At 40.1% G+C, this 15,622-nt stretch overlaps 1 protein-coding gene across 7 annotated transcripts in view; it reads right to left on the bottom strand.

The window, feature by feature from the left end:
• The window catches only part of LOC141018075 (MAM domain-containing glycosylphosphatidylinositol anchor protein 2-like), a 253,791-nt gene that overhangs the window by 138,123 nt on the left and 100,046 nt on the right, over window positions 1-15,622 (bottom strand). The gene's annotated exons all lie outside the window — the stretch shown is intronic.

Below are 15,622 nucleotides of genomic sequence, written 5' to 3'. Positions count from 1 at the left end.
GGGAGGGTAAAACGGAAGATATTTTGGACCACAGATCAGGATATCCTGGGTTATGCTTCTTCAATTGTAAGCATTTTTGTTTAAAAGGAGAAATATCATGCTTATTTTCATGTTTATAATTTCATTTTGGGGTACTACTCGAACAGGTTTACATGCTTTAATACTCAAAAAACACATCAGTTTTCTCATACTGCCCAGCACAGCAGGGCCTCTGTCTGAAACGCTGTTTTAGCTCCTGTCTCTTTAAGGCCCCCCTCCTGAATACCCAGTTTGTTCTGATTGGTCGGCTCACGCACGCTTGAACCGGCACCGCTCACCGTTGCTCCGGTTGACGCTGTCCTGTCTTCAGCTCGTATGCGTGTATATTATGTGTGAGATGATGATGTAGTCTGATGTCATGGAGTCACGGAAATTAAATACAGCACTGCTGACGAGGCGTTTAAAAGACACTTCAGGAGCAGTGTTTTCTGTGGGAGAGAGGAGCTCCCGTTGGCCTGGACTAACCCACATATTAAAGGGAAAGGAAAAAAAATACAATAGGTCTCCTTTAATCTTTCTCCTGCAAGGCCCCCAACTTTATGGATGTGAAAAACTTAATAACTGGAGTTCTGAGTCACTCTGTCTGGAGTTATGCTTTACAGTATGTACATCCACCAGTGAATAAAACAAGCCCGAAGGACTACGCTTGACTTTATTTCTTTTTTCTTAATTTAATTTGTTTTCTTACTTCTTTTACTTATGTTTATTTATAAGAACAACTTTATCGATTTTTTTTTATACGCTGTAAAATCCTGCCGCACATTAAACTTTAAAAAACAGTTTTATATTTGTTTTTATTACTACATATTTTCCTATTGCTCCATATTACTGTCAGTATGAAACTAAAGTTGGGAAATACTGGCAAAGGACAAAGAGATGAATTGAATTAGATAGAAAAAAAAAAAAAGACTGTAGGGCAAATATGTGGCAATATCTTCATAATTGAGTTCATTTCCATTTCTGCACAAAGTAATTAAGTTTGGGATTTGTACACTGGTTTAGTGTACAGTGTTTTATCTGAGTGAATCAGCACTGCAATGTATTCATCCAGCCAAACTTTGCAGGGCTGCCTCTCTGCAGAAAGGCATAGATGTGGCACAACCGAGAGATAAACCCCCTTCTCGTACTACTCCTGAACCCTGCAGAGACATTAGTTTCTCACTTGGCCACATCCCACACTCTTCTTGAATGTGTTTTTTTTTCCACACTTTGAAATCCTACGCAGTGTTTTCCTCTGCATTCACACCAGCAAGAGAGAGAGAGAGAGAGAGAAAAGAGAGAGACAGAAGTGTTGGGTGAGGAAGGAGTGGCGTGGGAGTGTCAGGGTGAGATAAGGGAGGAGAATGCCCTGGAGAGAGAACAGATTCCTATTAAGCAATTAAGCCTCCTCCCATGATGTATGAATGCACCAACAATCATGACAGCATTGCATGTATTTCTCCAGCGTTCTGGTTTAAATGCAGCTAAAGAGGCCATGGCACAAGCAGTGCTCCGAGAAAGCCAGTGAATCTGTATAGTTCAGATGGACACAGGGCCTTTAATGTTTCATAAAGTAGTTTCAGTTCCTATCAATCGTTCCGCACATGAAATATTTAAAAATCTTCTTGTTTATTGAAATATTTAACGCTCCCGGCTCTGTTCACGCTCCAAGAAGCTGCGAGAGACTCTCGGGCGCCTATAAATTAGAGTATTTTCTGCAAATCCTGATTAAATTAAGATTACCATTGAGAGGCAGAGATCCCATGACTGAAGTACAAACAGGCCACCAAAGGAACACAACAAAATCAGTGAATGTTCAATGGAAGTGTCCAATGAGAGTCATCTCTCTGAAATGTGTGGCTGGCGTAAAATCTGAAACACATCCAATGGATTATTTTATCTTTCCTTTGATTGTTCACAAGTATGACTCTTTTTTCTGGAGTTGCTGAAACCTTTTAAAACTTTAAAAATATGAAAATGGAACCCTGATCTACAGCATGTCTCTATTTTATACTATTTAGTTTTACCGACTGTTATCTGATAACGGCTTTAAAGCATTGTCTGCAAGGCTTTTACAGATGCTCTTTGACCGTACTTTAAAGGGCAGTGTGTATATGACCAGCAGGGTCTCCTGAAGGATGTCTGTTCTAATGAGAGCAGGCCGAGCGGAGCCAAATGCAGTCTGATCTGTGATGTCACTGGTAATATGCTGGCAGGCCATAACCGCTGGCTGGCTGAGCGGCGTTATTAACACAGATCAGTGTACCTGCCTCTCTTCAAACATGATAAGCTTCAGCACACAGCTCTCCTCAGTTCACTGCCTAATACCCACCAATAGGAAATTAAAATGTTCTCTACAAGCGGTGCTACCATCTCAGCCAGTGCAGCCTTAGAGACAGTCTTTTTTGTGAGCAAGGCAGGTTTTTTGGATTTCCTGGAAAAATACTCTTTCAAAAAAAGACCCTTTTAAAAAGCCCTTTTATATGTCTAACTGCGAGTTGATACGAGTGCTTTTAAAAGGACATTTCATGTTTTCGTTTTCACAGTAATACATTCCTCCTCTTCATACTGGCCATGAAGAGATCCACAAAATTATCACACTCATGAGTCAGTCATCTGAACACTCTCAGGGGAAATCAGTGTCTCCAAGGTCCATCGTCAATTAACGTCCATAAATCCTTTAAGGAATCTTTCAAAGAAGATGCCTGCGAATCATATGTTTTCTTTGGTATCAAAGCACTGCAGCGATAGTTGCACATCCATGGGTATACTGTATATGATATAGTGTGTGTGTGTGTATGTATATATATATATAAATATATATATATATATATATATATATGTATATATATATATATATATATATATATATATATATATATATAAAAATATATATATAAAAATATATATATATATATATATATATATAAAAATATATATATATATATATATATATATATAAAAAAAAATATATATATATATATATATATATATATATATATAAATATAATAGTTTATATATTTTTTAAAATTTTAAGTATAAAAACATGTTTAATGGTGCCACTTTGCCAAAATACAAGCAAATATAGAGTTAACATGGCTCAAGTTCAGCCCGACCTCTAGGGCTGGACCAGAATATACAACTATTTGGATATCCGTTCATGGAGCAGGTATTTGTTTCTTAATTTGGTGATTTTTATATTTGTTGTTTTGTTTTTATTTTTGTAGGCTATCAATAGATGTCACAAAAAGTACGTACCAGTAGATAAAACATAATTTATTTTCTCTCTCTTCCTATACATAGACTTGGGGGGGCTGCTCAGGTTTTTAACAGCCGTCAAAGTATATTTGGCGACCCTTTTTAACATTTCCTTTTTCTTTTTTTTCATAAGTCTGAGAGAACCGACAGAACAGGTGAGCAGATTAAAGTAGTTTGTGAGTAGCAAGAAATAAGGAATGAAAATATATGGCCGACGTATACTGCAACGGCCTCACTGTTTCAGGAGCAGTTATATATGTCGTTTTGGGAGCCACTGGCACTGGGAGTCAACCTATTCAGTCATTCAGGTGTGGGGATGTGTTGCTCAAGTTTTAGTCCACAGGGAAACTAACTCACATCAGCTTATGTCCCGAAAACCACATACTGATCAATATATTTTTTGACCGTAAGATTCAGAATGTCCTGTCAACATGGATCTTGTATTCTTGGAACACTCACACTCCCCTCTATTTATTCAGATATGTGCGCAACTCAATTTCAACTCACGTAAAAAAGCTTTTTGATGTATGATGCCTTCAAACATGCATCATACAACTCATATGCAAATTGATGGCATTTCTAGCCCAAACTATCATGAAAATAATCTATGACGTGTCTGTAAATAAAGAGTAAAAGCAAAGTTACAGTCTCTTGGCAAAACGAAATCCCTTTTTGTAACCATCACTTTTGCAGCAGCTCAGCAAAAAAAAAAAAAAAAAACTGTCTGGGGAAACATAAAAAGAGAATTTTATACAAAAAAAAAACTGTGAGAAGTCTTGTTGAAGTCGCTGAGTTGTGGAATGCATCTTCGCACAGCGCTTTGGACTTTACCCCGACTGTTTTGTATTAAAATTGCATCAGAAAAGGGATCGCATCATGGGAAGAAGGAATGATAACACCATCTGGTTTCTCTGTAAATGTACATATGGGCATGTAAGCATTGACATTCTTTAAGACAGAATGTGTATTAAGCTGAATAAATAACATACAGTAGCTTCTTCCTGCATATATATTCTAAAAGCCTAATAACCAACAATTTGAGGGGAAAAAAACAGAAACAGTTGCCACTACAGAACATTTGACTGTGCAATCTGTGCTGTGCTTCTGCTTTCAAAGCCTGTCGTGGGTCACAAGCAAGTCAGCTGTTAAGTGTCCCTTTTGAGGGAGATGAAAGCAGCGCTCGCATAAAAAACTAGTAAATTTAGTTAAGGAGGCAATCAAAAGAAATAACAGATTGGCATACAAATTCAGGGAGTCTTTGTTGTTGCCCTGCCGGACCCAGTGGAAACGATTAGCGGGCTGAGAGATCGAAGGCAGGCAAACTCTAACATGTGCTATTGTTGCAGCTTTCATGAAGTTTCATTTAACTTCTCCTCTGCAGATCTGAGGAACCGGAGGAGCCACATACAAACTTCTAAGACGTCTGAACCGAGAATAGCATGCTGACAAGTTACTGTCTGTTGTCACTGCATTCTCAAAACTCATAAATATTTCATGCATTGTGTTCGTTGACGCTGAGATTGTGGCTGACGTTACTTTATTCGGACAAGAGACTGAAAAGCGAGTGAGATCTATTAACCTATGTTTTATTTAGAGGCCACGTGGCGTTTCTTTGCCTGCGTGTGTCATAGAGAAATTATCTTTTAAAAAGGCCTTTGTAAATGTGTAAATCAGACTGAGGCATTAGTCTACAATCCCTCTGAGCTGTGTTCGTAGAGCCGCACCACATCTCTGTTTGTCAGCACTGAGGAATTGCAGCTGTCGAAAATGACGCGGTCCCATTAGTGACGGAATCCGAGCTGAGACGGAGCCAGACAGAAAGCCGCTGTGGGGACAAGATGATAACAAGGTACTCATTGGAGATGTGAGGGATGGTGTTTGTGCATCACTCTCTATGTGATGAGAATGGGGCAGGAGGAGGAGATGGAGGGGTTAAGATAAAGAAAGAGAGTGAGAAGGCGTGAAGAATGAAAAAGAGAAGGAGGGGGAAAACGGATGGCGGAGATAAGATGAGACAAATAGAGAAGGGAACAATGAGACTCGGGGAGCAAGAGGGAGTGACTGGGACAGTAATCAGGGGATGGCAACACTGAAAGGACGAATCAAAGCGGTGACTGAGGCAAGAGAGTTGGCGAGAGACGGAGAGAGACACAGAGGGCCAATAGCCAGAGCCCTGAGAGATTGGCAGGTTTATTCACAGGGAGTTACTGATCTCTCATCCTGCAGATTGTTTCACCTCTGAGGGAAGCTGTGTGTAACGGAGCCGGATAAAGACGCAGGCATGCCACAAGGGCCGCACAGGAAATCACTACACTGCAACAGGCTGTGATCTCACACTAAGGATGAAGCCCCTCACTGTACATTAAGCTATAATTAATAAGCAGGCAAGGTAAACTATCCATACAATCAACGGGGTTGAACTACAGTTTGTTAGCTGTTGTCACTTATTATAGGAAGCTTAAAGCGAAGCAGCTAACAGTGTAGCTGCTATGAGAAAATTAATTAAACAGCAATGTGATAATAGGTGTTGCAGGCCATCTGCTACCATGTAACCTTTATTTGGCTTTTTTAAAGTTAATTGAACAAACACCAGGGGAGACTGACACTCTGCCATGTTGGTTTTCAGTTTAGTCGGGTAGTTGTGATTTATAATGCGTCACTATAGCTCACCAAGTTTGAACTATGTTACAAATTAAAACAGTGTTTACTGCACTTAAAAGCAGGTCGAGACCAACCTGATAGGGAGCACAGGAGCCACTAATGGGCTGGGATGGACATAACTGAAACACAACATTACAAATCGAGAACAGTACAAAGACAATTTATTTAATGTTTTACCTCATCAACCTCACTGATTTTTGTAAATATTCACTTTGTCTGAAATCAGTGCCAGTGACATGTTTGAATGTTGGGATGGGACAAGAATAGACTGGGCATGCTCAGTTGTTCATAAGCAAGGGCTGAGGCAAGGTGCACCACTTTGTGAAACACACATGACTGTATAAAGGATATTACTACATGGCCTCAGGAACACAGGGTTGTATAAGATGGGACTTGTGTGTTAAGCACAACTGCATCCAAATTATTTTACTTCTGGAGGAGGTGGGACTAGTATGTAGCTACTTCAGTGGTGCAACTGTCAATTTGCTGTTGGAGAGGAGACTGAACGGACGCAGGTAGTACTGATGAAACTGTTTTAAATATTCAGTAACTCTACATTCTAGTTGCTCTGGTCAAATGTTGATTACATCAGAAGTAGTGCACAGCGTTAATTAGGAAGTACAAACACCAAGCTCCAAATTTTCTTCTCACGCACACACAGAACAGGACGAAACCCAAAGGAACCAAAAATGTTTTGATCCACTGGGCTGGTTTTATTTTGATTAATTGTAATAACTATTCATTCATACATCAGGGCATCCACACAGGAGCTAACGTACCAGAAGAACGCATCAGTGACGAAATGTAACAACCATATAATAACCATCATTCATCAATGGTAAATTTATAGTTAATTTAACTTAAGTTAATAATTATTTCACTGTTAAACAATGACATGCTTTATAAGCCACACATTAAGCAATTGTAAAGGTTTATAAACACCAGTGGAAACTTTTAATGGCCATCCAAATAATGTTTAAAGATGAACTAGACAGTATTGATTAATAAGTTGCATCTTAACATTAAAAACTTGCTTAATAAATGGTTTATAAATCATGTCATTGTTTGTTAACAACTATAAATGTATAATTTATCAATAATGGTTATTGTAAAGCGTTTCAAAAAATGTGGCTGACATCAGGTTTAAGTTGACCTTACAGCAACAAAACATGTGATCAAATAGGGTTAACATCTGCTTGAACGCGTTGATTCATCTCTCTCTCGTTGATTCTGCATCTATACGTGCATCAGAGATATGATGCTCTCAAGAGTGACACGCAGGTGCTTAGGAGTGTATGTTCTCTAAGTGCTGAATGCTAAAGGAGCAAGCTATATGTGAGCGGTGTATCGGTGCATTTTGAACGTGCATACTAAAGGTGGGATTGTATAATTACTGCTATAAAAATATAATTACAACCTTGCAATGTGGCAATTATATGAGGTAATTACACAGGTTGTATGAATCTGACTTCTATGAGCAGCCGAGTGGATGACAGCTTCCGATCCCCATGAAGTCTTGCAAGGCCCTTTATTCCATGTTATATTAATAGCACCTCTCTGGCTTTCATATGCAGGAAGCCTTGTCTTACAGCTTGAGCTAATTATCATGGCGGTAGGCTGTACTTCAGTCTCTTTGTCCTTGGTGGACTTGCCAATAAACCCAGGTGGATTGTGATCGTCAGACAGCTGCTTCTGATTTTCTGTTGATTATACATCCTCTTTTTTCTTTTTTTTTTTTGTGAGCATGCTTAATTAAGTTTTTGGTGATGGCTCCCAAATCACTTTTAAGCTGATAACATAGATCGTCAAACTGTGGTTTGATCACAGCACAGTTGTATCATGAGCGGAGATGAAAAAAATCGAATGAAATCGGCAGACAGTGACAAAATGTCAAAATGATGAAGCATTAATGCATGATATATTATTAATACATGCAATAATTTAATATTACGTGTTATTATATAATAATGCAGCATTAGAGATTGATCCCCAAAGGTAGGCTGTTTACTTCTTGTAAGTGTTGCACAACCACAAATGTGCATTTAGAATTTGAATGCTTCCAGATATAGCCAAAAAGGGGATATTATGTTCTTTTTTTTAATCTAAATGTTTCTTTTTTCTCTGTTTACAACATAATGTTCCTAGGAGGACGTATTATCCCTGCAGAGATGTGTTGCACATTTAAGATATTTTTAACTTAGTATACTTGTGTATCATCCAATTAAAGCCACAATTAATGCAGCAGCATTGTGCTTCTAGGAAAATGTGAGTCTTAACGCAAATGACAAACAAACAGCCAGGATCAAAAAGTGGGTAAACCATTGAAAAACACAGCACAAAAAGGTCCAAAGTCTCAGTTTGTGCTTTAAACATGTAATTTCTTTGAAATTCACTTTGACGGCACGTTTGTGGGCTGATTGTGTTTCTCCACACATCCTCTCGCCCCCAATGTACTCCCATCATCCTGCTGCAGACAATTGGAAAATGTAATTTCTTCCTGTTGAATGAATGGGTTGGAGAGCACATGATCGTCTGCTCGGGCGACGTATGTCTCTGTCTTGGAGCAAAACACACTGTCCACAAGGACATGCTAAATTAGCAGAAAGGTCAAACAGTGCGCAGTAGAGAGGGAGGCCTTTATAGGGGCACTTTTTCAGTCTCTCTGTGGGGGTCCAGACAGTTTCTGGGTTCTATACGGTGATTGAAGCAATTACATTTTCATGAACTGGACGAGTAAGATTTTTATTCCTTTCATGTGAACAGTGCCTGCCTGTTTTAGTTTGTATTGCACACATGGCTCGAGCCATTGAGCAGACCTGAATTGTGGTACATTCCCCTTCCACTTAAATTATAAGGTCCCATTCAGGAAAAGAACCTAAGTAGGCTTCTTGTGTCTGGCCTCTGCCTCTGGCCTCATCGGTCTTTTATAGCAACCAAAGACTTTCTGCTTCTAAAATGGAAAAAAAAAAATCCATTTGATCAGCGTTTTGAAGTGGTTGGCAGTAATGTGCTCGTGAGTTGTTAACCAACCACCGATAAATCCAACATGGGAAACCTCTCTGCTCCAGCAAAGGGAATGACAAAAGTGTGCAGTGTTGTGGGTACGCCCTAATGCTCCCGGTTCATCGCATCTGATACAAACTGGAACAAAGGAGCCCATAGTTCTTCCAGCAACCCTTGACAGCAGTACGAGCAGGAGCAGTAAATGGAAGCAGGCAAGCATGTTAGCCTGTAGTCCACACATGATGCAGGGATACAGTTGATGTACTTCAAGGCTTCAACAGCTCCTCCTGCAGCAACGTGTGCTGAAAAATGGTGATGGCGGTGCTGGTGCAGCACAACAATACACGGGCTCATTAGTGTTTTCTTCAGTTCACCAGTTCTGATTATTAAGCCTTTCATCACATCTTCAAGTGTGTGTGTGTTTTACTTCCTGTGAGTTTGCATATGCATTTAAAGGTGAAAATGCCACCATAGAAGTAGCCTGTTTGCTGCAACAAGGTGGATGGTACTTCATTGTTTTCTTTCTTCTATGCAGTTATCTTTAACTGGCAGTCATGCGTCTTATGTCAGATTGTTAAAATGGGATTGCAGTTTTGACACGACAATTGTGAGCATATTCATTTTTGAAGTTTAGCTTCAGTTTTCCAGTTAACGTGATTAAAACCATCTTGAGTAGGCAGCAACACCAGTTAGTACAAGAAACTAATTGAAAATAAAGTTAATTTTTCCCCTTCCCATAACTAACTTGACATGTTGTGAGCCAGTATGACACCTCATGCGGTGAGGGGCTCATTAGACCATGAAATTAAGATATGTTACCTAGCCTTGTGTAAAGATTTTCAGAGAGAGAAAGCAGAAAAATGAAGCGATAGAAAGAGAAAAAAGCTACAGTACCAAGACAAGTTCTCATAATGAAAGGACAAAGAGTCTTCATTCTTTCAGCCCCTAGAAGGCTTTGACACTTGAACATTAACAGTAACATTGTTTTGGGGCATTTCTGGAAACAACTGATTCTTCTGTTCTCTCTGGAAACAAGACTGTAAAGACCTTGACCTCCGCTTATCTCTATTGCAAAACACAACAGGACTTTTAGTTTCAGCACCCCTCCCCGATCACTCCTCCAAATGCTGCAGTTTTTACCTTTAGCTGTGATTATTCCGATCCTTTCTCTAAGATGATACTCAACCAGTTACTTGAGACATTATTTCGCTCTCATCAGTTCAATAGTTGTAAATAATACATTTGTGTGTTTACTTGCTGAAAGTTAGATGTGTGGACTGATACCACTCGTATGCCAAGTATAGTGATAGAGCTGGGTGTTAATAGCTTAGCTTAACATAAAGACTAGAAACGGGGGGAGCAGCTAGTGAGACTTGGTCTAAAGGTAAAAATGTGCCTACTAGCACCTCTAAATCTCATTAATAAACATGTTTCGGGCTGGACTACTTCTTGGCCAGGAGCAGAGACTCCTGGGAGTGTTGTCAGCACAGAAGTCACTACACCCGGCCAAGAAATAGTCTGGCAGATAGTCATTTAAACATTTCAGCTTTTGTAAAAATGTAACAAGCGAGAGATAACATGTCAATTGGTGAGCTTTCTATTTTGTCAGATAGACCCAAGCTAGCCGTTTCCCATAGTTTTCAGTCTTTATGGTAAGCTAAGCTAACCGCTTCTTGGTCATCGCTTCATATTTAGAATAAGACGCAAGAGTCTTCTCATCCATCTCTCTGCAATAAAGAGAATAATTTAATTTTCTAAAATATCAAACAATTTTTTTTTGATAATTTCCTGATCAAACCTTTCAAGAACAACCTCTGAAATGCTCAAAACTTGATTACTCTAAATTAAATTCATTATACAGCAGCACCAAAATACCAGAACAATCATACTGGTAAAAAAAAAATAAAAAAAATGCTCAGCTAGAATATGTTGTTGGAAACTCAAACCCGAAAACAAACAAGAAGTGAGAACAAACATCATGTGCAAATGAATTTGAATTTGGCAGTTTCTCAAATCTAAAAAAACAAAGGGAGGTGTGTGTGAGGAGTGTGTTATACTTATAAGTAGCAGCAGCAATGTTACGTATGTGTGATTAGATGTGATTAATGTGAAAAAAACATTAGTATGGTCCTTCAATCATACTCAGCATGCTACGAAGGGACAGCTTTGTAACCTCCACTCTACCAGGCTAAAAGCTACATACACAAGCACAGGAACAGTATCCAAGATGAATGAGGTCTGTGTCACAAACACTGACAGCCCTTTCAATCTGAACATCAGGAAAAAAATGTTTGGGAGTTGTATCTGACCTGAGTGAGTAATAAACTTCCACCCCGACTTATAGTGCACTTCTAGGTCTTACATACTGCAGAGCAAAAACTGCAACATTTTGGAAGTGGTTGTGTGAGGGGTGTAGCAAGGCAATAAAAAACAGTGTTGCTCCATGGAGTGTAAAATGGGAGGGTTTGGCAGTGTGCAGAAAGGGAGGACAGCAGGGGAGAGGAGAAGGAGCGCGGGTCGCTAGGGTAATTTAGCTCTGATCGCAGTGCACTGTCGTGAGGCCCGGGGAGGGAAGCCCATGCATCACACTGTAGCTGTGTCCGGAGTGCACTCTTATGATTGATCACCTCACCAGCCTGCTTTAATTTAAAGTCAATGGCATCTATAGATACCTGTCAGAGAGGAGCAACCTGTAATGTCTCCTCACAGGCCAAAACCCCTCAGTTCTCCGACTGAGGAGCCGCCAAACACCAAGCAAAGCTTTAGCAGCCTGGGAACAAAAGGAAGAGAAAGGGAGTAAGCCTGGTAATCACTCATCCAGCTGTTTTATTTCTGGCAGCTGTGACAGAAAGTGTAAGGTGTTCACCGGTGATTTGAGTCCAGGATGGATGGCGGCAGGTGAAACCCAATGCAAGCATAATGGAGGTAAATCAGATTTGTTATCCAATATCTACAACTTATGATTACATTATGTGATTTATATCTTGGTTTTTAACCTTCAGAGGAGGCTAACCAAACTGGCCAGAGTTTTCGTTGGCATTGTCGAACTAATACATCTCTCACAATAGGTTTCTTCTACTCATGCATCGACTAATGTCGCTCTAAGCCAGCTGTGATTTAAATTGCTCTGTGTGTTCTTTATTTTTCACCTTAATCTTAATACCAGAGGGAGTGGCAGAAAGACATATGGGCCGTATTACTGATGACAAACGAGATAAGTGTAAAATAGTTCCCTCTTTGTACCTGGCAAGTCTGCAACTTTCTGTATTACAAATGACAGCAGGCCTCCCACGGACATCAGATCATACCCATTAAATGATTCATATCCTTCACCAATTACATTTTATTTTTGGCAACAAACTTACGGGCCATCTAAATCATGGAAAAAGGAACAGGGAGGTCATACTGACTTACTTGAGTGCCAAATTACATATTTTGATTTAAGATCATGAGATTGAATGTGATATTTTTTTTAAAAATTCTAAGCAAAGGTGGCGAAATCATGTGCTTTCCTCCTGTATCGTAATCATTCATAATACAAAAAAAAAAGTGTTTGTCAAACCGGTGTTGCAAGAGAAATGTTCGTCTCACTCGCTAATCTCTGCACCATCCCCTCCTCTTCTAAACAAGACCTGGTTTTGTCCTGTGGAATCCATCACTATCATTAAAGCAGACCCTCGGGGTCCCTGCTGGCAAAACTGTATCCTGATTCGTTGTCCCTGACCTCCACTCTTGCATTTATAATGCACCGGGACCTTGCCCCGGAGGGCATGACAGGCACCTACAGGGATTTAGGAAGCAAGTAGCCTGGAGCAAGAAACATACAAATATCTGACATCTTTTCAGCTTTAAAGGTCATGGAGTATGGGAGCTACATATCCACTCATACACCTGGGAGACTTTTAGTATGGATCAGTATGGATGTGTAGGATCTGTGGATTTTACTGTGACTGCACCTGCATATGTACACATATGTGTGTTTAAAGATGCACATGGTGTCTGCTACAGTAGACACACCTGTTTGGCAGGTCATGCATAAAGCAGAAGTTGCACCTTTATTCAATGGTTTTTCATTGCCAGTGTTTGGCAGCAACACACAAATAGTGTCAGGGATTACATTTTGAAATGTCGTAATTACATTACAGTTACAAAACCCAGGAACGCTGGGTAATAAAAGTAATACTTATGACAGTCTGCCACAATGGTTCCTCACCTTGTTTTCTCGTGTTAAAGCAAAGGTATGTCAACTTGCAACCCCTCATGTACAGATTGCAATTGGCTGTTAAACTAAGGAATCCTTCATAGATTATTTTATTACCTTTCTATTTTGTAAACCCTCAGGTTTATCTAGCAACCCCTCGAACAGGTTCTAACCACCATGATGGGAAACGACCCACCTAATCTGTGATTCTAAGATTTTTATGGAGAATGTTAATTAAAAAAAACAACTTCATTCAGCTTTCACCTTTTCTGATATACCCATTAAGTTTAGCTTTACAGAAAGGAACAAAATCTTTTGTCTGCGTCATACAGAGGGCCATCACATGTTCGACTTGAGCAAACTCAAACCGACTACACCCACTGCGGGGGAGGAGCATATGCCCATTTTGTTCATTTCACGCACAGTAAACTGTGTCTGATTGTGCCATGTCACCCTGTTGTTCTAAATCTGCGTCTGCACGTGCATACCTGTGCATGTGCACAGGCAGTATGTGCAGGCCACAGAGAATCTACTTTTTTTTGGCTTCACTCCATTTCACTCTGTAATTCAGATAAGTATCTTTGCCTTGATCATCCATCCAGAAAACACAGAGGGAGTAAATCAATGTCCAGTCATAAAGCCTCCGGGGTCAAATGGGAGGTCTGGTGTTGTACAGTGTTAGTCAAATTATATCATTCACAGGCGAGGCTGGGCACCTAGCTGCCACCACTGCTTACTGACGTGCGTTCAAAATGAAAGTTTTTGGAGGGATGAAGCATATGTGGAAGTGACATTGTAGAATAATTACAACATGGCTTTCATTCAACCGGATTTGCATGATTTGAATGATCAGATGTCCACTGAAGAGCTTGAATATCACCCAACCATCTTTGAATTGTGTGTTGAAGATGGCTGTTTAATCTGCCTCTCTGGGTCAAGCCCAGTTTTTCCAATTGGTCTGCTTTGAGAAAATGCCCAAGAATTAAGTAATTTATCAATAAATAAACACATAATTCTTGATTAGCTCGAAACCAACTTGCCGTTAAATTGGCTCATCTGCGGTTGGCACCTAGGAGCTCTGGCATGCAGTAGGGGGATATGAGATGAAAAGGAGCCACGGAAATCCAAGACTGGACCATCACACCCACATCCAATACTACACCCACCGACCAGCTTCTCATGATTTTCAATAATCCCTTTGCGCATTTGACGATAGATTGCCACCGGCTCACATGCAAACAGGTTCCACCAGAAAGCATCCTACTACCCTGGAGGGCAAGTCTCTTCCCTGTGAGGAAAACCTCTGCTTCTCCAATTATGCCCCACAGCGCCACATGCATAATAAAGTGTTTGACCTGATCGCCCATCTAAGCAACCAACAGAATGACTCATAATAATCGCTTGTGGGTGCAGCTAAAATCATTGTGAAACTGAAGTGAAACAAACCAGATTAATGAGACATTCAAATGCCATTTAATGCACCATTTGTGCATTTTTTTTTGTGTGTGTGCTTAACCAACTCCAACACCAAACCAAAGAAATGCCACACAATGAGAAGCTCCTAATTATTTTGTCAGCAAATTGCACATTTTTTCTTACACAGCAGCAGGCCATGACATACAGTACAGAAGCACGCTGTGACATGCAGAGACATAAAAGGCAACCATGTAAAGATATCTCAAACCAAGCCTTGCCACTGTGAACCATTTTAAAGCTGCCATCTTGACAGGAACTCTTCCAGCGGGAGAATTTTACAGTCAGCTTAGTTTGCAGATCATAAAGGCTTTTATTGCCTCGCGCGTTGCAGTTCATCGCCATGCAAAGAACTGAATGTGAGCCTATTTGCATGTACATTACATGTCAAGCTTGAGAGCGTCCAAGCCAAACTGTTTCCTGCTCTGTACTTAACAGCCCACTCCACGCCACGGGCATGACAGAGCTTCTCTAATAGTCAGTGCTTAGTCAAAGTAGGCATCCCTGAAATGTGAAAATCAATCATGGATGACAGCTCATTTGGGCTATCTACCGAGGGAAGGCAGAGTAAGGGAATAAAAGGTTAGAAATTCCAATTACACAGTTGATGACCATTCGCTCCATGGATATGTGTAACCTCTGGCTGACGTTGTTGACGCCTCCATCCACTTGTATAATGAGCAAACTGTGGGCATCACTTATTCAACAGAGTTTTGAAATCAGAAGAAGAACAGTGAGTGCTGTGAAGAAGATCCAGGTGCTCCTGCAGAGCACTCGGGACGGTAAGAGATGAGATCAGAGAGGCATTATCTCGCTGCCACACTGTGACAGGCAAATTATTCCATATTTCTGGTTGAACCTGGCTACCTTTAGCTGATTAGAATAATTAGAGAACAGCATGCTATACTGTCAAACACCTGTCTAAAGCAATATACTGCATACAGTCCATTTTAGTGCACAGCGTCTGAGACAAAAGTTCAACTTTAAATGCCAGCAACAAATCAAAA

This window comes from Pagrus major, chromosome 22 (genome assembly GCF_040436345.1).
Source record: "Pagrus major chromosome 22, Pma_NU_1.0".
Taxonomy (NCBI): Eukaryota; Metazoa; Chordata; class Actinopteri; order Spariformes; family Sparidae; genus Pagrus; species Pagrus major.
Note: the sequence above shows the minus strand (reverse complement) of the source record. Positions and strands in the feature narration are given on the sequence as shown.